The sequence below is a fragment of the Ambystoma mexicanum genome, chromosome 3q (assembly GCF_040938575.1).
Source record: "Ambystoma mexicanum isolate Mex_15411 chromosome 3q, UKY_AmexF1_1, whole genome shotgun sequence".
Classification (NCBI taxonomy): Eukaryota; Metazoa; Chordata; class Amphibia; order Caudata; family Ambystomatidae; genus Ambystoma; species Ambystoma mexicanum.
This window is the reverse complement of record NC_090926.1, coordinates 1,106,658,580-1,106,685,099: the sequence shown is the minus strand read 5'-3', so window position 1 is coordinate 1,106,685,099 and position 26,520 is coordinate 1,106,658,580. Positions and strand designations below refer to the sequence as shown.

The 26,520-nt window shown below is 46.2% G+C and overlaps 1 protein-coding gene across 3 annotated transcripts in view; it reads right to left on the bottom strand.

Annotated features, from left to right (window-relative positions):
• The window catches only part of STXBP2 (syntaxin binding protein 2), a 669,892-nt gene that overhangs the window by 573,254 nt on the left and 70,118 nt on the right, over positions 1 to 26,520 (bottom strand). Inside the window, exon 1 of one of the 3 annotated variants that reach the window (XM_069603864.1) lies at positions 1,039 to 1,150. The exons of the other annotated variants lie outside the window; for them this stretch is intronic. The gene's annotated coding sequence lies outside the window, so the exon portion shown is untranslated. Of the gene's footprint in view, positions 1 to 1,038; positions 1,151 to 26,520 lie in introns of those variants that run through there. 3 annotated transcript variants of the gene reach the window in all.

Here is a 26,520-nt window from a genome sequence, read left to right as displayed (position 1 = left end):
AAAGTTCCATAGGAAACCTGAAAATCGAATTGCTAATAACATTTGACTTGCATGTCGGATTTGGCTGATATTTTGCAAACAAAACGTTTGTCACAAACCCCAGACTGGAAATGTTGGGAAAGATTTGTTACAAAATTAAAAAGAAACAAAAATAAAAATGCTATTTTCGGCCTACGCCCATTAATTTCCCCATAGAGAAATAGTCCACCTTTCTGCACAGCACATAGCACTAACCGCTGGACGAAATTGCAACAGGTATGAAACAACTTCGGCACGAAGCATTGACTCGATTTCCGGGAGTTATTCTGTCCATTAGTTGTTGAAATATTTGATGGGGAAGGTGGTGCCTCCTTCTCCCAAAATGATAGCTGTAAATGTGTCCCACAATGCATCAGCAAGGCTTTTCAGAAATCAAATAGCTGCCATTTGTTTTGCCCGCTGAGGCAGATAACCGCAGTTATAACAGGTATCACCGGGGTTAGCTGAAAACGAAAAGTGGAAATATTCTATTTAGAGGAGAACAAAGGATGAATTGTTATCAAGCTACAGGTGGGGACATGTGAAATTGGGGAGTTTGGGGTGTTGGGGCCTGGGGCCCAAGTTCAGAGCGCGATCAAAACGAGTGTTGGGGGGGAAATGGGGGACTGGGTATGGGAAAAAGTGGCCTTTTGAACGCTATTAGTGGGATAATGTTGAAGTGCAGTGACAAGGAGCTACTTTTTTTTGTGGGCGAATGATCATCTCCCTTGAGTAGGGCAAATATGTTCAGTTCTACCTATCGGCTTGTCTGTGCAAAATGGATTTCGGGATCACCACTAATTTGAATCCCAAAACACACAAAACAATGCAGCATGGATTGCTGCCATACGCTTCGTATACTTTCCCTGCCCAACACAATAGTTCACAATTTAGGTGTCGTCCTCAGCAGCAAATTCTCCTTTGCCCTTCAGATCACTGAAGTGGAATCACAAGCTGGTATAATTTTGGGCCTTAGTTATCTGAACAAGTCAAAACAAATGAAGTATGTGATGGACTTACTCCTCTTCAGGTTAGAGTCTGCTCATGGGTTCTATTCCCAGATACGTGCTGGTTAGACTTCAGTAGTACAATCAGCAGATGAAACAGTGCTCCTTGGAAAACTCACACAGGCACTCGACATACGTTAAATTGGCTGTGAGGAAGCAGTCTTTAAAGAAAAAAAAAGCGAATAAGCTTTGTAATGTGGCCTTGTCCTTTATTCAGGGTAGAAACAAGTTGTCAGTGATAGCAGAATGACGACACTTAATCACCAAACACATCTTTCTAGGCACACAATATGTGTGTGGTCTTATGATACGCAAGAGATCTTGCCGCCTAACTGCAGACAGATAAAGCAGTTACGCTTGCATCAGATAGATATGCCATCTAAAATTGGTTACTGTTTAACAAACCTGAAGTTAATGACCAACTTGTAAGATTAGGGGCGTAACATTTAAATGTTGTTATACATCATATCTTAAGCGGCAGGTTTTCAAAGTTCCTGCTTCGTAGGATTGCTTTTGGAATACCAGACTTAGTAGGTTACCGTGGGGTTTTCCATCAAAAAGGTTTTTAAAGGGTATGCAAGCCTTCTATAAATCTGGCAAATTGACCGATTGACCGGCTGACCAACTGAGAAGCTGGCATTACAACTGTCCTGATGGGGAGTAGCTGAGAAGCAGTCTGAAGATCCCATCATGACAGGCCCAAACTATTGACAAGGAATGCCGTGCTGAATTCAGAAGCAGACATGCAATATGTTTACTTGCTGGGTATTATAGCTACTCTTGAATTGAAAACGTCTGAACATTTAATTAAGCTTTCACTATTGCTATTGTATTCCATTCTGGAATTGCATTCTAGCATTACATGTTTGAGAGTACTCTGGAATTGTATCCCTACATTGCATATTTATATAATTGCATTTTGTTTAGTACATTTCTGAAACAGAGTGTAGTACTTACCATTGGTTATCATAGATCATACCTTGGATGTTTTTTCCAAAGAAAGAACGATTGCTTAAGCTATTATTTTTGCATTTCTCTAGCATTGAGAGAAAGATGCATAGTATTGGTTTAATTCACCTTGGGAAAGGTAGCAGTATTTTGCAGATATCCTGGTGACTGAATTTGGTATGGTTTGATTTGGGCATTTCAAAGATATATTATGACATTGGGGGCACCATGAACAGAGCAGTTATTGGTTGTTGATGTGAAAAGTGTTTTACCTTTAGCATGTACTCATGATAGAAATGTGATTTATAAGCTGTGAAGAGGTTGATCAAGATTTGTTATGTTGAAGGAGTGAGCTGAGAGATTAGTATTTTTTATAATAAAATAGATTGATACATATTAATAGTCATTGCATTCATTTGACTCCATATTCATTTTGATAAATGTTATGCCAATATGCTATGCCATTCATTTGGTTTGATTTTTATTTGCTCTGCTCATTACATGCATAGTTTAGAAGGTAACAATTTAAGGACCCCGTCATGCACCGAGAGACCCCATTTAAGGTTGAATCAATGTGCCCTTATGGTTGGTGAAGGAAGTGCGCTGAAAATGAGTTTTGAGGTAAAACTGACAATCCACGTTTCTCTACATCTCTAAAGCATACATAACTTTGTTGCAGGCACAGAAAGGGGTGTGCAGTTACACGGTGGAGACGTCTACCCAGCTTCTAAGTCACAGCCATTTTCCACTTGGCGCATTTGTAGGGTGCTAGGTTCTTCCAGCTCAATCACAAGTGCGGAATTACCCCCTTGGAGCCAGCATTTCCTAGCTAGCCAGGTAGTTCCAAGGGAAAACGCGACAGAGAGCAAGGCCATAAACTAGCACGACGTGAGAGAAAAAAACCAGGAGCACGAAAGGGGGAATCCACATGTCGCTCTCTTTTAGAGAAACAGGAAATGCTGGTTACAAAGTTTACCACAGCTCAGCTTGAGGAAAATACACGAATGTATGGACATATGCACAAAGGTCAGCATTACAATATTTCCTACTGTAAATCACAAGCACATTCAAACATCACTTCTCTACAAGTAAACTGAACATCAATATCAGACACCCATTTGTCCATCGAGAATACACTACTAAAAATATGTGAAACTAAAAACACACCCCTGAAAACAAGCACCTCCATAACCATGCGCAGATTTGATTCAAATACCATTTTTGCCTTGCATGGCAAGCACCCTGAAGTAAACTACACCAGCGCGGCTTGTGAAGAAACACACACTTAAACAAGTGCAGCAAGCCTCTGCGAACCTTAGGAACACACAGACCAATGGAATCTCTCAGGAGTTACTCTTGAACCAAAAGGTAAAACTCAACATTTACAGTCATGAGTGTTCCTGAAGGGGCGTTCTAACCACAATCAATGAACAACCCATACGGAATAACTCCTTCCCTCTAAGCCTACAAGATATAGGCATATATCTGATGATCACTTGCAACTTTTCTCCTGCTTTGTATGCAAGTCAGTTGCACAATAGTCCTCCCTTGTGACTACGTATGCCATCTGATGCACTTCAGGCATCCAGAACCCTGATGCAGTCTAAACAGCATTGCTTCTTATTATTACAGATATGCAGTTGAGCTCTGCATTTTGAGAATTGGGAGGGTTGTACTGGTGGCCTAACAGTTGGTGTTAGGCTTTTCAAATGAAGTAAGTTTGAGGGGTTTAACTAAGTAATTTGTTATCTTGAAGTAGTTTCAAGGTTAACCTAGGTGCAGCAGGATTTGTTTTTATAGTTACAGCACTGTGGCTACAGAGTGTATGGTCTATAATATACAGCACACTGGCATTCCTGAGGATGTTTGCGCAGCATTAAAAGTTGATGTGCATAAAACGGAAAAAATACCCAGGTGAAACTTAATTTCATAGAGTGGTGAATTGATTCTACCCTCCTAATGATGTGGCGTGCTAGGATTACAGGAAAAAAAGAAGAAAAAAAAACACAGGTAGAAGCCTAGGATGCTGCCCTTTTCCCTGGAGGATCATGATAAAATATATCTGCCTAATGTTGGCGGCAGGCGTTCAGACGGCTTGTCTCACGGCCGTGCTCTGTTTACAGGTATCTTTGCATTTTAGATTGTAATAGATAAACTGCTTCACTTAAACACATGTAGCCCTCTGATTACTCTAACTTTCATGCTTTTAGAAAGCCGTTGTGACCGCTGTCCTTTATTGGACCACGGGTGTTACTGACAGCCTGACACTCCTAAAAAAAGCTACACTGGCTACACACCGGTATAGGAGGTACCATTTGTTATTTGTTTTTCACTCCTTTAGCCTTATTATGTTGTTGATTTACTTGTTCCTTACTGCATTTATTTTGTTGTTTATTTCCAAACATATATTCCAACGCTCATATGAACATTCTACATTCTGGTATGTGTTTAAATTTTCTTTATTGATTTATGCATGTGTTTTTATGTTGTGTGTTCACATTATTTCAATACAGACTTGCCCTGATGGAGTTTGTATACTCCGAAATGCATTGGCATATTAAGTCCATACCTAACATGTGATGTGTAGCTGCAGCCTCACTAAGATTCCATTAGTGTTGTGCTCTTATCAATGATCTTTTGATAAATTATTATTGAATTTATTTCTGACTTGGATTCTTTTTGACTATCATTTTTGAAATTGGATACAAGCACGTTTACCTATATACAGGAATATTTTGAAGAAAGTCTTTTTAACTTCATAACCCGTTGTTTTGGGTATAACGGAGAGCGGCTGTGTGACTAAGTTGGCCATACTTAGTCTTTTCCTTCACTGGCAGGCCAACACAAGCCATCTGTTGCATTGGGGTACAGTGATGGAATTGTTAGAAACTATTTAACTCAAACTTGTAGGTTAGAAGAGCCTGGCCGGCTTGACAATAACAGTTTCAAATACAAGCTTTACTCCCCAGCCAACTGCTGCCATGCAAACATGCCTACGTGACTTGCGCTTTAATATTTCACCAATACCTGACTAAGGACTAGTTCCAATGGACGCACATACCGAAGTACAGAGCTCACATGACTGCACTACTGTTAAAGAAAAGCCAGCCCAAATGTCTACCTACACTCTGTACAGCGCTCTGCTGCTCTCGAGTTAGGTCTGCGCTTTAAACAATAAAATATAAGGTGTACAAATGGCTTTTTAGGGAAAATTCAAAAGACATCTGAAGCATTATGGGTCTCAAAGGACAAAAAGTTCAAGTTTGCATCTCATGCATGTGAAAGTCAGATTTCTGAAATGGATTATACCACCTCCCAACTCCACAGAGATGGGCCCCGCTTACTGAGTGATGGCTCATGAAAGACTTAACTCTGCTCATCAAATCTTTAATTTTGATCTCTGGGTTATGACCAACATGAGGCAAACGTGGAAATACCTGGAAAGTAAAAGGAAAGTTTCAGGATCCCCAGAAAAAGTAAGGAAGGAGTTTGAGTCCTCATTTTGTGTGGAGAATCCAAAGCAGTGCAACAGAAACGTGACACAAAAAGAGTTAAGGGTGGTTATAATCCCCAAGACAACTATTTTTCAGGTGGTGTGAAGAACATAGAATGTGTGTCATGATGCCTACCTCCGGGTGCCTAGACCACATCCAGCAACCCCGGCAGCAGGCATCAAATTATCCTAAGCAAGCCCAACAACCCCTGCTAGGGGCTCTTTGGGTCCAGTCCTGGCGCCTATGGCGCCAGGCTCATATGGAGAGTCAGTCCTGGCGCCATAGGCGCCAGGCTCATAGATTAAAACCTACCTGATGCAGACCATTCTGCACACTTACCTGATGCAGACCATGCTGCAAGAGCTCCAAGCCAAAAGAGGCTTGGAAGGGACTACTTTACTTAGGGACTATTTTTTACTCTGCGGGGCTGGGGAGGAATACTTACCCGGGACTACTTTGGATGCTATTTAAACCACGCCTGAAGAGCAGCACACGCTTCGTGTTATTCTGCATCCAGCAGCGTAACGCTCACCGTGCCTGCAAGTCTGCATCCAGCCTTCTGCCACACCCGCCTCGAGTTTGGAGCGCCTAGAAAAAGGGAGAAAAAAAGGAGAAAAGGTTAGAACAAGAGCAATACCTTTAATCCTTACCTGAATTCCCAATCCATCGCGCCTTCGAGCTGGAAGAAAGAAGTTATTTTATGCGCGTCACCTCGCCTGCTGCAGCGCCGCGCTGAACTCACCGGCCTTCGCAGCATCTTCACATTACACCGCATCCTCCTGCATGTTCCCGCGGCACTCCGGCACCTAAGAAGACAAGAACAGCAAGGTGAGCCAAGGGAATACACAGAGGAATATTAGTTACCCCCATAGACTTACCTGATTTTACCACCGGGGGTACTATTCCTCTTCACGGGTCGGCGCAGCTTCCAATGCATCTTCGCCGAACCCCGGCCCCTAAGGGTAAACAAAAGGACAGCAAGGTGAAACAAAGGGACTAACAAGGGGAACCCTCCTCACCACAATAGACTTACCCGATTTTACCGCCGGAGGTATTATTCCCCAAGACTTCATAATTTCTCTCAGCGCCTGAATAAGGGAGAAAGCAACAGGTTACATATTGACATTATTTTATCGAACTGTGTTGGAAAATACAAATCCTTACCAGAATACTACCGGTTGCCACAAGGAACTCTTCATTAGGGTCAAGCTGCAACCTGCAAGGAATCGGACAAGAGTGAAAGTCAGGCATTTGAACTCTTACGAACTTTATACTTACGGCGCCTTGCCGGGAATCTCGGAGTCAATATTGTTCTGGAACTCACCAATTCCTTCAAGCCAGTGAAGCAAATGGTTATCAACGCGCCCCTGCGCTCAATGCAGGATGGAGAGCTCATCTTTTCAAACCATCAGGTGAGACTATAAGAAGGGACATCAAAGGTGATCTGTGGGGAGAACAGCAGGGGTGGGGGGATTTACGCTCAACTCCACGGGTGGTTAATTCCCTTTTTCCATTTACAGAAGAATATTCCTACGGGCCAGTCAAACAAAGCTAGGTGGGCCAGTCCACTCCGTCATCTCGGCCCTACGCGTCACATTGGTGGAGACTGCAGCTGTCCAGTTCCGATCGACGCCTCTGTGAGAGCCAGGTGAGCGTAACAATATGCGTCAGAAGTCCCTGAAAAAAATGTTAAAAATTAAAAAAATTAACCTAAGCTCAGAGTTCACCGACACTGTGGTCTCAGAAGTGCACTCTGACATAGCATCCCATTTCTAATCATAGGAGCGATGCGTTCAGCAGTGATGCCTTCAGCACATGAATTGTTCTGATGCAGGCCCCTTGTATAGCACAGATCGCAGCACAAGGGAGGCTGAGACATGGTCGTTTCTCATTCAGAGGGTTGTAGAAGACAGGTCCTGCAAAAGCCTCATTGGGCCAGTAACGTATCTACGGTACATCTGCCACACAGGTGTTAAGTGATCATGCCTTCAAAGTTGGATAGTGCAGCATCCACTCAGTGACAGTTATTTTTACTTATCAAAGGTAATGCAAACATGATACGTATTATATGATATGATATATGATATGATATGGCATTTATAACGCGTCTATACACAAGTGTTTCAAGGCGCGACGAGGCAAGGAAAGGGAAACAGAGGGAAGACAGACAACAATCCTACTAGGCCAGGTGTCATTCAGATCGCGCAAGGGCATGGGGAGGGGAAGGAGGAGAAGTACGGGGGCGGTGGGGAGAGGACAGTGCAGTGCATGGGATTAGACAATAAGTAACAATAAGTAAAAGTACGGCCAGCCGGTGGAAAGTGCAAGGTTAAGTGCAGACATCAGGTGTCAAGTGCTGGTAGTGGGACTCTAGGGATACAGAAAACAGTCACCAAGTGCGGGGGTTGCCAGGAAGGCAGTGCAGGAGTGCGACTGGAGGGGACCCGGGCCAAATATCTCAGTCACAGCCGAATATCTACCAGGAAAGCACAACTTGAGAGCGGACTGGAACTCCCATCACCTGACGGACGGCAGCGACTGGAGACTCGACACGAAAGTCTTCAATCAAGTGGAGCGGCTATGGGGCCCCATAGACACTGACCTTTTCGCCTCCAGCCTGAACACCCTGTGGTTAGACTGGCCTACAATCAATGTTAGTGCCAGTCTGTATCGACTTTAATGTGGTGTGGAATTTCCTACTTGGCATCAAGGGTAAAGCAAACATGAGCAGTGTGATTACGGGGCTAGACTGGCTGGCTTACTTTAAATGTAGGCCAGTCTGGCCATGTAATAATGTTAATTTTACCCTTGATGCACAGTTAGGTGAGTCTAGACACGTAATAACACTTACGTTTGCTTTAAACTTAATGCCCATAATCAAGGGTAAAGCAAATATATGTGGTATTACATGGATAGGCCAGTCTATTTACGCAATAACACTTATGTTGTCTTTACCCTTGATGCACAGTAAAGCATCTTTACTGTACATCAAGGGTAAAGCAAAAAAGAATGACATGCTCCCAGCTGCCCCCATCATTACACATTGCGGCCGGGATGGGGGTTGAGGGGAGGGTGGAGGGGGAAGATACTACATTTAGGAGTGGTAGTTGGCACAGACGCTTGCATAATACTCTTCCACCCAAGCATTCACACAACGCCTTACATGCACACATACATACAAAAACACACGTATACATAAGATGCATACACATTACATTAGAAAACATTTACCTAACTGCCAGCAGCCTCCAGACAAGACTGCACCGCCACAGAGAACTGATGGCCTTCCAATATGCAAAATAAAGATGTGTCTACCCTGTTAAAGCAATGAGAGGCGGCACGCCGTCTCATTACTACGTGCTACGTCTGTTGGCTGCCGAAAGGCTACGCAACAAACAAATAAAATGCATAGTGGGGGAAGCAGACAGTGCAGCCCTTTGTGCAAATTATGCACACGGGTGGGCTGCCACTCAGGCAAAAGGGCAGCACCACGCCCAGCCCAGAGTGGTGGGCAGCCACTGCAAAGAGATGGTGCACCGTTGATCAAGAAGGTAGGAAGTCACCAAAAGCATATTGCAACTTCTTTGCTGGAGTTCTCCACCTGCCCTCACACACATTTTTAGTCTATAGTGTGTGCCGGACCAGGTGGGTCAAACATTGCGTGATGCTACAGTTCATTGTTGAAAAAAAATCCCAAAAAAAGAGCTCAGCTCTGAACCAAGTCAAGTCGTAACTACCAGGTACTCATGCATTTGTTGTATTCCTACTGGCCACTTATCTGAAAGATTCCTCCATTTTCACTTCTCCTGGTAGTCATTTTGCTTGAAAAGGGATGCTAGATATTGGGGTGCAGCTGGATGGCTGAAATATGTAAAGCATGTAGGTTTTGGACAACATTTCTAATACATTTTCCAGGAACATTAGGACCCCAAACGTTGATAAAAAAAAGTATCAATCAACAGGTTAAGCTTGCAGATGTAGCTCCCAGTACTTTAGGATTAGTTACAGTCATGAGTATGGAAGACAGGAGTTCGAGTTCATAGTTATGGTAACTTAATAGCGGGAGTGGCAGAGGTAAGCATGATTTCTTATGTAAAATGATATACCTCTAGATTTCTTTTACTATGCCTCTCTCCGATGCACTAGAATGTGCCGGTTTCTGTATATTGTTTAGAGCCTGAGGGGGGAAGGGATGATGTGGCTGTGCCCCTATCACATTTTAAGTATGGGAGTTAGCATGCATTTGATTTGCATTTTTGCCACTCTGAACTCAGATTTCCAGAGTGTATCAAGGGAACACACAGCAGCCATATCTGTTAAGATCAGGAAACACCTCTTAGGGTGATATGATGGCCTGAAGGGCTTGTGAGGGCTGCGCGTTCCAGAGTATGTATACAAAGCTTGAAATCATGCTCACTATGTTTCCTGGCCATGTCAAAACAGTGGATATAGAACGTACAAGGAATACATCTTTTATATATAAACAGCAAAAGAACATGCGCCACCCTATAAAAGGAAATTAATTTGGATTAACATTCTTCTCTGTCGCATACAGGAATATCGGAAATTTTAACATGCAGGTTCCTTTGCAACTGCTCCCAAAGCGTAATCTCAAATAGTAGTCTCACAATTGCAAACTAGCCAATTTGAGGCATCCAGATCAAACGTCATGAGACAGTAGTCCTTTAAAAGGGTGTCCAAGGATGACAAAGTTGCAGCATTACAAATGTCCAGCACTGGTAAACCCCTTTGAAGAGCCAAAGTGGTTGCCACTCCTCTGGTGGAAAGTGCTCTTAGATTTTCTGGGACATCTTACCCAGAAAAAGAATAACCTTCTGAAATACATAAAATAATCTAGCGTTACAAGGTTTGTTTATTCACAAAGAGTTGATCAGCTTGCCTGACATCTGGCAATATAAAAACTTAGAGCCCTTCTTGGGTCAAGTCTATGCAACCTCTCTTCCTCCTTGGAATGATAGGGAGGGGGATGAAATGCTGGCAAAGTAATCTTTTGTGTCAGATGAAATTCGGACACCACCTTGGGAAGGAAGGAGGACCGAACCCTCAAGACTTCCAGCACCTTGGAAAATGTAGCAAAAGGAGGTTTACATGATAGAGCCTGCGACTCACTCACTCTGCGAGCAGAAGTGATGGCCAGTAGGAAGATGGTCTTGAAGGTTAATAACCTGAGTAGACAAGAATGGAGAGGTTCAAATAAATGGAGCTTCTATCAAAAATGTTAAAACCAAATTCAGATCCCAAACCGGGACTATGAAAGGGAGCAGTGAGAAAATATTAGTCAGCCCCTTGAGGAACTGTATGACAAAGGGCAATTTAAAATAAGAGTCTTGTTCTGGCGCGAGTTTAAAAATGGATAACGCTGCCAGGTAGACCTGGCTGTGGCCACCTGCAGCCCCTTATGGTCTAGGGGCAACAGAAAAGAGCTGGTGTATCACTAGTGAATGGATCAGTCTTTAGCTCTACATTAGCTGTAAAACGTATTCCAATGGAAGCCGTATAGTGCTTTTATTGCTGTTCTGCTGGCAGAAAGCAACACCTGCATAAAGTCTTCCAGGAGGTCCCAATCTTTGTATCTTAACCTCCCAGAAACAAAGCGTGAAGGTTCAAAGTTCTGATTTGTGGGGGAAGAAGACTGCCGCCCTCTTGTGAGAGTAGGTCTACTCTCTGAGGAAGGCACAATCAAGGGCAGATGGCCATGTCTAGAAGGTCCTGAACCAATCCAGAGCAGTCAGGCTCATGGACTTCCCGAACGTACTCAACCTCCTGATGACATGAGGAATGGCGGAGATTGGTGAGAACACATACAAGAATGGACATTCCCAGTTCACTACGAACGCATCCCCCAGAGCTGCTCAGCGGAAATTCCCTGAACTAGAACAGGTCACATTGCCTGTTGGTTCTGGAGGCAAACAGATCCACATGAGGGTTTCCCAGAAAGGTGAAGATCTCCAACAGTACTCCTTTAGCTAACTCCCACTTTGGGAGACTGCTCTGCCTGCTTAGAGCGTCCACTGTCGTGTTCTCTTCTCCGGCTGGATGAACGGCAGATAGAGAGATTTTGTTTTGCAGTGCAAAAACCAGAGATGCATTGCCCCCCTGCACAGTGGAAGTGACCCTAAACCACTTTTGTTGAGGTAATGCATGGCGACTGTGTTGTCCGAACTCAGGATATTCGCCGTCAGCTCTAAATGTTTTATGTGCAGTCTGCTGATCGTGAGATCGCTAATGTGAGCTCCCCATACCGTGAGAGAAGAATCTGCTACTATTGCCATTTCTGGCCAGGGTTGCCAAAAAGGTTCCCCTATCATCATGTTTTCCTTGCAGGCCCACCACAGGAGATCCTGTGCGACCTTGCTCGGGACCTGAAGGTGTTCACCATTCTGCTGAGAAATTACATCATTGGGACCTGAAGGGCCACTGTAGGAACTCATCCTTAAGTGGGCTTCTGGCACCAGGAAAATGCAATATACCATGAGGCACAGCAACATGAAGAAAATAAAAAGCAGGAAATAAAAAATAATCAAAATCTGGCAGATATTGGGGGTTCAGAAATCGTGTTACCATCTGCAAGATATGTTGAGCCCTCAACTCGGGAGGCAAATCCTTCCCCAAGGAAGAGTCCAGGAACGATCCAATGAATTGCAGCTTCTGAGGTGGTGTCACATGAGACCTCAAGCCCAGTTTGTAAAGAGAATGGCAGATGCTATTGAGATGTTCCAGAGCCTGTTCAGGAGAATGAGCTCTAATCAGCCAATCGTCTAGGTACGAAAAGATGTGAATCCCTCCCCACAGATATCCTGCCATCACCACCATCAACTTGGTGAAGATCTTGAGGGTGGGGGTCATCCCGAAAGGCGATACTCAAAACTGATAGCGACAAATATCAATGGCGAACCTCAGGTACTGCTTGTGCTTGGGATATATAGGCACATGAAAGTAAGCCACATGAAGATCGAGTGACACCATCCAGACCTGGAGCTGAAGGATCTGCGAAAGAATATTGTCCATTCTGAATATGTCCATCCTGAGGAACTTGTTCAAGCACCTCAGGTCCAAGATGGGTCGCAGTCCTCTGTCTTTCTTGGGAATCAGAAAACAAGTGGAGTACCAACCCTAGTCTTGCTCTGCTACAAGTACCCTTTAAACTACACCTTTCTCCAGCAGGAGTATTTTATTAAAAGAAAAGAAAAAGTACTCTCTCCCTATTCAATCGATGTTCACTGCCTATTTTATTAACTAAGGCGTTTGTCAATCAGTCATAAATATCCAAAGAATAAGTCCACTGTCAAAGCTATCCTTACTGACCCTACCCACTATGAAAAACTAACTTGGATTAGGACTTGACTACCTTCTCCTGACGGTGCCGATTGTACCAGTCTTTTTTAACAATAGGCTCTTGGATCAATCTCTTTAATTCCTTAATTGGGTTATTGAATTTTCTTTTCCCTTTGGTGGATCTCTTATTAGTTTGCCTTTCTTGGTTGTAGTTCTCCGAGCTTTGTTGTGTTGTATTTGATTACTTGGAAGAGCAAATTAGTGAACATCAAGCAGTGTGCCCACCCATGATGAACGAAGTATAAATAAAGCACAGTTGAGGTGAGACCCTGGATCCTGTTGCAGTTGCCTAATGGAGACTCTATTCACTAAACCGTCACATAAGAAATCCTGAATATACCCAAACACAGAATTAGGCAATAAGCGCTGAATAAAATGTATAAAAAACGGTATCGTGTTTATTTTCCGACAGCATATTTTTCAAAGTACTTCAAAAACAAACTTCTGACATATATGGGGGTAGGGTAAAAAATGGATGGGGAGGGGGTTTGTGGGGCGCACTCCCCAAAATAAAAAAAAGTCAATAGGTTTTTTTCAGAAGTAATTCCGACGTCGGAAAGTTCTTCAAAAATTAAGTCAGTCAGCAAATTAACATAGAACCTTGAAAAAGATTCATTGAACAGGCATCAAAGAGGAAATGGTCCAAACTAGTCTGATGCGGGTAAGTCACAATTCGATTGATGTGGGCCATTTTATAAAGTACACTATATCTTATGCACATAAAGTGAACATTATATGATTAGCATCTCCAAAAATATCAAGTACCATTTAATATTTGATTTCACGCCAGGCTAAAACAAATATCCATTTGACTGATACAAAGAAATTCTGTATAAACCAAAATGAAATGATAAATCGAGAGAAGGCCTATATTAAATGGGGTACCAAAATAGCATACCATGATCACAAACCAGTTGGGGCACATGCATATGTTCCACCCTAAGGAGGGCTTTGTCATAGCAATGAATCGTCCACCTTATTGAAAAGAACTGGATGGACATTAGCATGTCTGTTTTCACATTCATCAATGTATAGATTTGCCAATGATGGGGCAAAACAAGCCCCAAATTAAACAATGTTAGGTTTCAGAGTAAACGCTAGGAATTCTGTAAGCATATCACAATAGACTATGTTCATCAAAACGTCTCAGCGTCTTTCCTTTTGCATGTAGAGATGCTTAAAGAATTCCGAACATTTACTTTGAAACATAAATCAACAAACTAAAGGGATAGCTATGGGGGCTTATTTTGCTCCATCATTGGTAAATCTATAAATTGATGAATTTGAAAACAGACATACTAATGTCCATCCAGATATTTCCAATAACGTGGTCAAATGGTTATACTATATCAATGACATACTAATTTTGAGTGGTAATGAGATTGAATTGGATGAATATTGATGGAATTTAAACCACAAAGACTTTGGTTTGGATTTCACCCTTGAAAAAAGTAAAGAATCCATAAATGATCTGGTACTATGCATATTCATTGAAAACAATGAATTGCATACTAAAATATTTTGCAAAAAGGCAGAGGTTAATGCTACTTTACATGAAGAGTTGTCACCAAAAGAGCACCATCAGAAACATTCCTGTCGGGGAATTTAGCAGGGCTAATGGGGATTGCAGTGATAATTTCACCCATAAACAGGAATGTGAACTCATACACGACTGATTCCTGGCAAGAGGGTACCCTTTGAAACCCATTGAGGTCAAAGAGAAGATGGCGATTAAAGATAGGGTAGAAGTGTAGACACTTAGGACACAGGCCAAGGTATTGAATGATTGGATGAGAATAAATGATTACACAGTACACTAGGGAAAATCAGCCCATTCAAAAAAGTCTACGGAAAGCATTGTCACCTTTTACAATTAGATGCCGATTTTCAACAATATATTTTGGATCATCCAGAGTTTGTATATACTAAAGCTCCAACGTTAAGAACTAAACTCAGACCTAGTTTTATGAATATGGAGAAGAAGGCAGTCCAGACTAATATCACAGGAATGCCTATTAAAAGTTTTTTTCTTTCTTTTTTTAAATGTTCAATTGGTTAAGAGATTGTTATTCAAGACTTTATGAATTGCAGAACCAAGTTCAGAATTTATATAATTGTATGGATATGTAACAAGATATAGGTTGGTAGCATCATCAGGGAATTAGGGGTGAGAATCAGATAACACCTTACAGTCTAAGAATTGTAGATCGTAAAACACCATTGCTTGATCACTGGTCTAAAGTGCATTCCACAGGCAACAGCATGAATCTAGAATTTGGTAGCATCAAACACATCAAGGCGGACCCACGAGTGGGGGATCATGAAGCTGTTCTAAGTCAGGAAGAAGCTAGAATCATTTGCAGACTCAGAACCACTACAGATGGGTTGAACAGCGACCCTGAGATGCAAGTCTTCCTTTAACTTTTGATTTCAAATGATGGTCTGTGTTTTCATCTTCCTATCACAACTTGGAATCAGAATGTGTGGTGTGTCCGATTACGGCCAAGCAGACAGATCTATAATTGGGTATGTGTATCTAAAATGGTACACACTGTTTTATATTGCATGACAGGCTTCCAAAATCTTTAGTGATTGGTCTCCCAATTTTGCCAGTAAGATTTTGTTCTTGTACATTTGCATTTTGTGAACATTAATTACTTAGTGTAGTCATATGTATACCTCTTTTATATAGATTTTTCTGGACTGATTCTGATCACTGCTTTTTTCACCAATATGGAGTAGTATATCATGATACTGAATACAGGTAAATTTATTTAAAATTCCTTTTCAAAAGATTTTTTACCATCTTTGGATTTTCACCGTTTGGTCAAACATGATCATACTTTCCATTTACAGACATTATAGTTTCATTGGCGCTATAATGTACCTTCAATTAGCTAATTGAAAGAGCTGAATAACCCAAGTCATATTTAAGATATGGCAAGATGGATATTATGACCTTTGTGTTGAATTTGGTACGCAATTCAATGGTTTACTTTCTCTATGCCCTCTGTCGGATCTGGTTTTCTCTTCAACAGTAGATTGGCTTTGTACAACGTGTTGAAATACTTAACACATTTCCCAGGGCATTTTTTTTTTTAAACTTTAGTTTTTATTGCCATTTTTAGATACAACAAACGCAGTCAAGAAACCAGAAACCAAAAAAAAAAAAAAAAGAAAAAGCCCCCTGCCCCCCCCCTGAATCCCTCACCCCAACCCCTGCCCACCCCCCTACCCTGTGTCCAGAAACCTGTATTTGCCTTGGGAGAATTTCAATGTTCAGTCCTCCATCTGTACTATGGAGATGTTGCGATTTGTGACCTTTCATCCGTTGGTTAGATGCCGCTTTTCCCCAAGTAGTGGGTTCCCTGGCGTATTATCTCACCTTTCGGGGTCAGTCCCGGCTCGTGCAGTCCGGAAGTCTGGCGTCAAAATCAGTGAACGTCCCAGCCCCAAGACTGCTGCACCCCATACCAGTTTGTGAGGAAAGTGCTACTCTCTTTGTTCACCATCGCAGTCAGTTTGTCCATCAGGAACATATTTTTCACTTTTAGCAGCCAGTCCTCTTTGGAGGGGGGCTCGGGGCTTTACCACCTCTGGGCAAGGGCCACTCTGCCTGCCCTCAGCATGGTTTCCCACATCCTAGGGTATCGATACAGCTCTGTTTCCTCCGGGGGGAGACCCAACAACATTGTTAAGGGATTTAGTGGCAAACGTTCTTCTATTACTTCCGCCATCCAATCCCGCACTGAACCCCAGTAGTCCTGAACTTTCGGGCAGAGCCACCATATGTGGCCTCTGGTGCCAGTCTGTCCGCATCCTCTCGGGCACCTAGGCGAGACCCCCGTGAACATCCTCGACAACTTCGCGGGATCCCTGTGCCACCCCTGTAACACCTTAAAGTTATGCTCCATGTCCGAGGTAAACAAATTTCCGTGAAATGCTATCTTGAAGATTCTGGCCCAGGAGTCCTCGGAAATCTCTTCCCCTGCTAGGTTGTTCCAAAACATACGAAAGTTCCTTCTGCCTTGAAGGTCGTAGGTGTTTAGGATTTTATACATGCTGGTCACCGCCCCCTTCCTTGAGGTCGCCAGATCGAGGAGTTTCTCGAAGGGGGTCAGCTGTCTCCTCAGGTTCGGGCCCCATGTCGGGTTGCAGAGGATGCCCTTCAGGCAGAGGTATTCGAAGATGGATAGCGAATCTCTTCCGAGAGCGTCTCTCAGGTCCTCGTAGGTTAGGAATTCCCCTTCTCTGAACAGCTGCCCCGCCCATTCCATTCCCTTGTCCGACCATTCCTGAGAGTGCCGGAACCCTCTGCCTCCCAATCAAAGGGGATGGCCCCAGAGAGAGGTCATCGGGGACGGCCAAGTGGTGAGGTGAGCAGTCCGGGGGCCCTCTCTCCAGATGTCCCAGAGGACTCCCAGGGTCGGGTGGGACCTTAAGTGTTGCGGAATCGACCCGCGAGGGGCCCACAAAAGGTCTCGAACCTTCAGGGGATGGGCATCCATATCTTCCAAGTATGACCAGTACGTCCCCATTCCCTCTTTCATATGCTCCAGTAGGACGCGCAGTTGGGCGGCACAAAAGTAGAGGTGAAAGTCCGGGAGCCCAAATCCCCCCTCCTCCCTAGGCAGAGTCAAGGTGGTCCTTCCTATCCTCAGGGTTTTCCCCTGCCACACAAAGTCTCGAACCCCCTTTTGTAGCTCTCTGAAAGTCTGCGCTGTGATGTTGGTTGGGAGTGCCGTGAAAAGGTAGAGAAGCCGTGGTAGTATATTCATTTTTACTGCAGTCATTCGGCCATACCACGACAGGATCATCTTGTCCCATCTCCTCAAATCTAATTTGATCTCTGCCATCATGTGGCATAGTTGGCGGCGCTCAATTTCGATATGTCTCTGGTGAGGAGTACCCCCAGATACCGAACAGCAGCCTTCTCCACTTTAATCCCATGAAACCAGTCCAGAGGATCGAGCCCCGGGTCTAGTGTCCTCATAGGGAGCAGAACAGATTTTGCGGCGTTGATCTTCAGACCTGAGAAGCGACCGAACGAGGCCACCAGCGCCAGGAAGGGGGGGGAAGTGATACTACAGGGTCCACCAGGTAGGCCAAGATGTCATCCGCAAACAGGGAAAGTTTGAATTCAACATCACCCCTTCTGATCCCCTTGATGTCCGGGTGAGCTCTAATCGCTATTGCCAATGCCTCCATCATGAGGACGTATATCAGGGGGGAGAGAGGGCATCCCTGCCTTGTCCCTCGGGAGAGGGGGAATGGTTCGGACAGCCTCCCGTTTACCTGAACCCTTGCCGTGGGGGCCCTGTAGAGGGCGGTCACCCAGCTCGTGATGTGAGGCCCGAAGCCCATCCTCTGGAGGAGGAGACCCATGTATCGCCACTCGACCCTGTCGAAGGCCTTCTCCGAGTCCAGGGAGAGGACACATGCGTTTAACCCCGACGTTTAGGCAAAGTGGAGCAGGTCTATTGTTTTGCGTATATTGTCTGACCCTTGCCTTCCCGTAATAAAGCCCACTTGGTCGCCATGGATTAGCTTTGGCATGATTCCCTCCATCCGCCTCCCCACAACCTTGGCCAGGATCTTGACGTCGATATTTAACAGAGATATGGGACGATAAGAGGAGCATTCCATGGGGTCCCTCCCTTCCTTGGGCAGGACTGCTATTATGGCCTCCATCATGGACTGGGGGAGGATGCCATCCTCCAGCACAGCGTTGAAGACTCTCGCCAAGAACGGGGCAAGGGCGGAGCGGAATCTTTTATAGAAGTAGACGGAGAAGCCATCATCTCCAGGGGAGGTTCCCACCTTCATCCCACCTATCACCTTGTCAATCTCATCCTCGGTCACCGGACCCTCCAACCCCTCAGCCATCTCACGCAAAAGGGATGGGATCTGTATGGAGTTCAAGAAATCCTCTATCTGGGTGTCGTTCCCGTCATACTCCGAGGAGTATAGGGTTTTGTAATATTGGCGAAAGGCCTCTCCAACATGTGAGGAGTCACGGCCGAGATGCCCCTGGGTATCCCTCACCTCCTTCACCCTTCTACTCCTCTGGACCTCCCTTAGCTTCCAGGCTAGGATCGTATCCGCTTTGTCCCTCTTCTCATAGTATTTTTGTTTTACCATTAGGAGGCTCCTCTCAGTTTTATGTAGGAGCAGATCTTTCAGTTGGAGCCTGTAGTCCTCCAGTGCAGCCACCCGGTCATGCTCTAAAGCCTGGTCCGGGGATCCCCCCGGCTGGAGACAGGCTATTTTACCCCGCATGGCTTTCTCCTGGGCCTCCCTCTCCCTCTTCTTCATGGAGCCTATTTTTATGAGGACTCCTCGTATGGTTGCCTTAAAGGCATTCCAAAGTGTGTGCATGGCCACCTCTCTGTTATCATTAAACTCAAAAGAACTCCGCTATGGAGTCCAGGATCTCCTGGGCGAGTGCCTCATCTCTCAATAAGGCATCATTGCATTTCCAGCGCCCTCTACGTTCTTCACATCAACCCATTGTTAAGGTGACGCGGACCACGTCGTGGTCCGACCAAGGGACTGGGTCTATCCTATAGCCCGCTACATATGGAGTGAGGACCTTGTCCACCAAAATGTGGTCTATTCTCGAGAACGAGTTGTGAATGGCTGAGTAATAGGTAAAGGAGGGGGTCCCTGATCTGGGGGTTGGGATCGTATCCGACAGTCCCAGGTCCCCATTAACCCTCTGAAAGTTCTGCGCCATGGCTTCATCCGCGGGTCTGAGGCTCTGGGGCCCAACCCGTCTTCGGTCTATAGTTGGGTCTAGGACCATGTTAAAATCCCCCCCCCACCACCAGTGGGCCCTGCACGAACAGTCTCAGCTAGTCTCCTACCTCTTCCCAGAATTGGGCCTGACCTTCGTTAGGACTATACACTGCTGCTAGAGTCAAGGGGGAGCCCTGCAGGGAACCCCGCACCATCAGGTACCTTCTCGAAGTCCATGTCCCTTGCCACCAATATGGCCACCCCTCTTTTTTTGGCCTTGTGGGAGGCGTGAAAGACCTCCCCAATTCCTCCCCCTCGCATTCTAGGCTCTTTCCCCTTTGCCCAATGTGTCTCCAAAGAGCAGGTCCAGTTTCGCCCTCCAAAACTCCCTATGAACCAGGGACCTCTTCGTGGGGGTGTTCAGCCCTCACACGTTAAGGGTACCCACACCCAGGGCTGGACGGGCATCAGCCATGATCTATGTTTTCCTCTCTGTTAGCCAATGATATTGCATCATCGCTCCCTCTTTGCTCCCTTTGTTTCACCTTTTGGACACTTTTGGAACGTTCCCCCAACTGCCCCCCAAACCCTTCCCCCAACAAACAAACCCCAACTAGTTCGTACTCCCCCTCCCCCCACCCCGGTGTCCAGCCAGATAGTTCCGCCATTGCTGGCATTTGGCTGGACCACCAGCCTACCCTCCTCGGCTAGGCAATCAGTACAGTGCTCGTGTCTATGAGCCACCCTCCCCCCGCTGCTTCATCCCTTCAGTTGACCCCGTTATACTTGCTGTTCAAGGGGACTCTGTGTTCTGAGAAACCTCAGGAACTTCCTTTTTCCGACCCGCTGCGGGTCGGGGCATCACCACCGTCAGCCCTCCGAGTCGACGTGTTCGCTTTCCAATGCGGGCGGCGGGGTGTTCAATTTTTTGAATTTTCTCTAACTGGTTTTCTTTCTTCTGGCACCCGGCTGGCTAGGGCCGCCCCTTCCAAGGGCCTCCGGACCCACAGGGCCCCTCCGGAGGGTAGACTCCGCCACGTAATCCCGGATGGCTCCCCTTATGTCTTCTTCTGTAATCAGCATTGTCCGTTGGCCCATGTATTCGAAGGCCAGAGAGAAGGGGTACCCCCACCTGCATCTCTCCCCCTTTTCCTTTAGTAACTGCGTTAGGGGATGGCACATCCTGCGCTTGGCCAGGGTGTATGCGGAAAGGTCCTGATAAATGGTGATCTGAGCGCTGTTATAGGTCACCACCCCTGCCTTCCTTGCTTCCTCGAGCACCTTAGTCTTTTCCGAGTAGTAGTGGAACCGGGCCAGGACCGACCGGAGGCCCCCTGCCCTGCCCCCGGCCCTATGCACTCGGTCAAACGTGAGCTCTGTGGTCATTTCCTCTGAAAACAAGAGTGTGATAATGTCTCTCACCACTCGGATCAAGTCTCTCTCCGTTTCGCCCTCCGTTTCAGGGATCCCAAAAAAATCTAAGGTTATTTCTCCTTTCCCTGTTTTCATAGTCATCCATCTGTCTAGCCCTTTCCTCGTCCCTCTTCTCCAGGGCTGCGAGCCTCAACTCAGTTTGCACCTCCTGGGCTACCGTTGATGACTGGTTGGTTTCCACTTGCAGGAGTCTGTCCTCGATCTTGTCCACCCTTTGGTCGATCTTTTCGAATTTCTGGGCGATATCCGAACGCATGTCCCTGATTTCCTGTAGGATAGAGGCGAAGCCCCTTTCCATCGCTGTCGTGGACTGCATTGAGGCCTCCGGCTGTGCCATGTCCCAGCGTCTGTGGGGCCGCTGACCACACTCTCCGTTCCCTTGAAGCGATATGCCTGCAGTGCCACTTGCCAGCTCATGCGGTCTTCCACTGTGCCCACTGCGGGGACTGCTGCGGTCCGGTGGCTTTAGGGAGTCTCCTCGAGGACCCGGCCCGAGGTCCCCAGGCTGTGTTGTCCCGGGGAAACCCACGGGAGGCTGGTGTCTTTCCGTGGGGGGGGCAGCTCCCAGGCGGGCACACGCCCCACCAGCGCCGGATGGGGGCCTCACACCTGGGCTCCTTTGAGATGTTGACGTTCCTCTTCGGGGGGGGGGGTGACCATCTGCGCCGTCCCACTGTCGCCGTCTGAGGTCGCGTTCCCCTTCCAGGGGGGTGTCAGGCGGGCACACGCCCTGGGAATGGGCCCAGGGGCCACCACCTGTAGAAGTCTAGTGCGGGCGGGCTAGGCCCCTCTGCGTGTCCTCAATGCGAGTGCAGGCTGTAGCGATTCTGGGAGCCCTCGAGAGAGGGGGGGGGGGGGTTGCGTTTCCGCTCCGGCGGTTATTGTGCTCTGAGGGTGTTTTTTTTTTTTTTTTAAATAATTACTTGGGGGGGCGTGGTGTTGTGCGGCCCCCCACGCGCCCTGACCCCGCTCTCCCGCTCCGCGGGGGGGGGGGGGGGTCGGGGCCTGGAACCTCCCCAATCAGGCCCTGGTTGCCGTGGCCGAGACGGCTTGCACAATGTGCTCGCTGGGGCCCGCCCCACCGGGGGCTCGTCACGGCCCGGGGGGGGAGGGGGAGCGGTGAATGCCCGAATCCGCCGCCAGGGCCGCTGTCCCGAAATCTTGTGGGCCCTCCGCGAGGGCGGGGGGGTGGATGGGTGCTGGGGGACGGGCTCGCCGGCAAAAGGCTCTCCCGCGGGCCGCTCCTCCTTTCCTGGCGCCGATGCGCTCTTCGTCGCTCCTCCGACACGGCCCGTTCTCAGGCTCTCGGGGGAGCTCGAGTGCCGTTCTTCTTGGCGGGGGCGTCACGGGGGGCTCGCCAGCTCCGGTCGAGCGAGTGAATCCGCCTTGGGGGGGCTCAGTCCCCGTCAATGGCCCAGCCTCAGCGGGAGCACGACGCTCAGGCAGCCATCACCTGTGTGCCCCCTGGTGGCCTCTCCCAGGGCATTTTAATGTATTCTTCTCTTTCTTCATTGTGCAATCGTTTATTAGTTCTCCCTCTAGAGTCACAATACTTGTATCTCCTTTGTTTCACATTCAATTCTGTTCCATATTTTATACTTGGACGAGTTAACTGTGGGGTACGATGATTCCTATGGGTCCTCCCAGGCTTCACGACCTCTGTGCGACCTTGATTTTCACAGGAGAACACTTTCGGGTGTCTTCTTCCTCTGGGATCCTATTCCGTCCCACGAACTACAGACACCTTCTCTTTCCAGGCATCGCTCTCATTACAGTTTCTCGTGTCTTCGGTTTTGCTATCACGGTTCTCTGTGGGGTGACCAAGCACCTTGTTGGCTTCTCTAATGGGTAGTATCAGCGATGTTGGTTGGACCCTCGGTCCACCACGAATGCCCTCACATGGTCTCCCCACCACCTCTTATTGGAATCTTGTGCTTACTGCGCTCTTCATGGTGTACAGCCAGCCACTTTCTATGGCCAATGTTATCAGCAAGGTTCTTTGGAGCCGCCATGCTTGGGACTTTGTCACCACCTTCAAAGGGGCTCTTGCCCCTCCGTTCTTGTGCTGTGTTTCCGCCACGATTATAGCATACCTCTCGATGTTGCTGGGTGAGTTTGAAACTCGCAGGTTTCCTAACATTCACCTCCCCTACGACTGGCATAGCTTGTGGCCTTACCCGGCTTGCGTACGTGTTCTCCCTCTCCTCTTGGTCTCAGTTCTCTCACGTCTCTCTCCGAGTTTGCCTTTATACACATCCTCGTCTCAGTGGATGGGATATTCTGATTTAAAGAAACCCTTATCCATAAGATTGCAGTATTCATTATGGGTTTCTTCGTCCCAGTCCTAATATATAGGATGTGTTAGATTAACACATCTCCTGTATGCATGTGCTGCTTGAGGGAGTTCCTCACAGAAATTTGGAGTCCGTTCCCCTATGGGGAATTGGGGGGGTGGGGAGGGTGAGGGGGGGGGTCGTCTCCCGGTGCTCTCTCTCGAGGGCTCCCAGAATCGCTACAGCCTGCACTCGCATTGAGGACACGTAGAGGGGCCTAGCCCGCCCGCACTAGCACTTGCCTCAACTCCTACGGAGGGTATTGCAGAGTAGGCTTAGGCTCACCTCCCTAGCCTCACAGAAAGAGGCTCCCTCTTTGGGAGAAGGTATGAATTTCATTGATTCATCACACATGCTACTTGCTATAGCAAGTGGGATGGATTGATATGCAGCTGCCTTTAGAGTTGGAAGTAGCCGCCTGCACTGCCAAACTCTCAGGAGTAGGGTTCCTGGAGAGAAAATTCAGCATCAATGGCTGATGGTCTATATTTTTTAGCAAATTCTTTGTTAACAGCAGGAGTGGTATCGGGCTTCTGCCAGTTTTCTAAGATAGTGTTCGTAAGTGCAGAAAAGAAAAGCAGCACAGGTTCTTTGGGAGGACCTTAGTCATGGATATCTGTAAGGTCATCATGTACTATGTCCTTTGCAAGACGTCACCCAAATCAAATATTCAGGGACTGTTACGGGACTTGGATGAGTAGCTGTGTCATGTGAGGCAAATCCCACTTCTGGAGAAGTGTCTAAGCTACTGGTTTCCTTAAGGCAAATAGCCTAGTTCTCAAAGCGCGATTCCTCAGAAATGAATTCTTCAGGGAAATTGGGCGTGCCAAAATGTTCGTACCCGTACAATGTCTTCATCCGCTTCTTCCTCCTCAGAAATAAATCCAAAAGTATTTTGTTGTTTGCGGCTTATAGCTCAAAGACTGTCAGAGGAAGAGGTTGATGGTTTTCGACGTCGAGCCCTTCGATAGGGAGGATGTCAAAGACGTTGGCTGTGATGCTCCCCTTGCAGTCAAAACAGTCGACACCACTTATGTAGGCATTTCAGAGGCCTTCTGACACAGGGTTTTGGGAATCCGAGTCAAAGTCTTCAATGATTCCCTGCTGGCTTTTCAGGGAGCAGTGGGATTGTTAGCTTGATTCAGCTCTTTCAAGGGATCATGAAGGTCCACCTTTGAAAAGACAACCATTCTTTTATGACAGAATTCTTCCCAATCTGCTATTAAGGCAGATTTGTCTGGGAAACATACCAGTCTCTTGTCGGGTGAGGAGTTGGATGACGACCAGTGGCATCTCTTCGTAGATTTTCTTCAAGACAAAGAAGAATGTCGTTCCTTGACCTCAGCCGCTTAGAGCTTTTGGAGCGTTATTAGGCCTTTGATGTGACCTATCCCATGAACTCCTATCTTTTGAGAATTTCCACTTCGAGCAAGTAGAGGACAGGGATTCTGATACTGACCGACCTAGGTAGAGTTTAGACTTCCCCCCTCTTTTAAGGCTTCCTAGATAGCAGCCTACAGATAAGGGATGTAGCAGCAACTTTTACTCCCTAAAATAGTCAAATACTCTCAAAAAAATAAAAAAATATTTGGTTAAAATACTACCAATAAAATAAATGGGAAATTGACACATAAGAGATTGTGTCCCTGCTTTCACCCAAACAGATCCATGGATGCGTTTGTACCAGTAGTTTGTGTGGTACCACTGGAAGAAACAACTATAATTATGGAAGAGGTCAAATTTATCTTTTAAAGTGCATGAATAACTTGGTGCAAAGAAGTATTTCTCCCAAAAATATTTCTCTTCTACAGTTGAACGTATTTTTACTTGTTTATAAATAACTCCCATTGGGAACGAGACCGTTTTTACTCCCTAAAAATCCTTTTATTCCCAGCTTCAAAGAAATAGGAAGTAAAATACTCCCACTTCAAAATCTTATCGGGAGCACTGCTTGATAGTTATTGACTGGCAGGAGCCACATTCATCAACCTTGTGCTCCTTACAAAGGCACCAGAGGCATATCCTGTGCAGATCTGTGATCGACATCTGCGAGTCACACTCCGCACACATCTTAAACCCTCTTTTCATAGTAGACCTAGTCGAAGAAATAGTAAATAGGCAGTAGAAATAATTCGAAGTAAGAATCCCTGAGGTGAGTCGAACCGTTCAAACGCATGCTGTCCATGCACAAAAACAGAACTGAGGCAACGGGCGCAGTGCATGCTGTTTATACCACCGTCGACGTCACGACCGAGCGCGGGAATGGAAGCCCCGGAGGACATTGACTCGACATTGCACAATGCCCTCTGCGGTCGGAAATGTTTCCGAAGTCGCAAGTAGGATATCGGTATATCTAAGATGAGGAATACGTGGGAGGACACAATCCATTAGAAATGATGCTTGGGTGCCAGGTTCGACTGAATGAGCATGGCTGAGAAATGTGTTTTGCCAACATTAGAATAGATAGTGGAGGCAAGTTTCACCCCCGTCTAAAGCCAACAAGAAAAAAATAAAACAAAAAAGTCTCTCACTTTCTTGGTGCGTTGCTTCCGTTTCTCGTTCAAGTTTAGGACAAGGTTTTGTGCAGTTAACCCATCTTGGGATACCGTAGGTAAAGCTGCCCTTGCAAAGCAAGATCTGCTATGCAGTCATTCAAAAGTGTATCTACCACTACACAGCCAAAACCACTTTTCTTTTAGGTTTGATATGACACATGCTCAAAGTGAAAAATAATATAATTCCTAATATTTTGACATTCACAAAAATGTCTTTATTACAGTCCTGCAGCAGAAAACCCATCCATTAACAAATGGACCATCTCCCATAAGTCATGTTTGCTGATCGTGGGAGATAAATAGCTCGTTTACCGATTGGTCGTGGCGTGGCTGAGGTTTGATAATGAAAGCCTTATTGATGCCACGGTGGGTGCCAGCTTAAGATGGTAGGGGTGGGTGGGGAAAGTGCCACTCGCAGTCAACTTAACCAGTAGGCTTTAGGCATCCTTTTCACAATGACTTGCAAGGATTCGAATAGGAAATTCAGGAGGAGTTGGTGCAGGTAGTAGAGCAATTATTTCTGTAACATACCCCTTTTTAATTCGGAATTTTAAATATTATTTAATATTTAGCAGAGTACTGACGGCCCTAGGGTATAAAACACGAATGAAGGAATAGCAGGCTATTAGTTAACGTC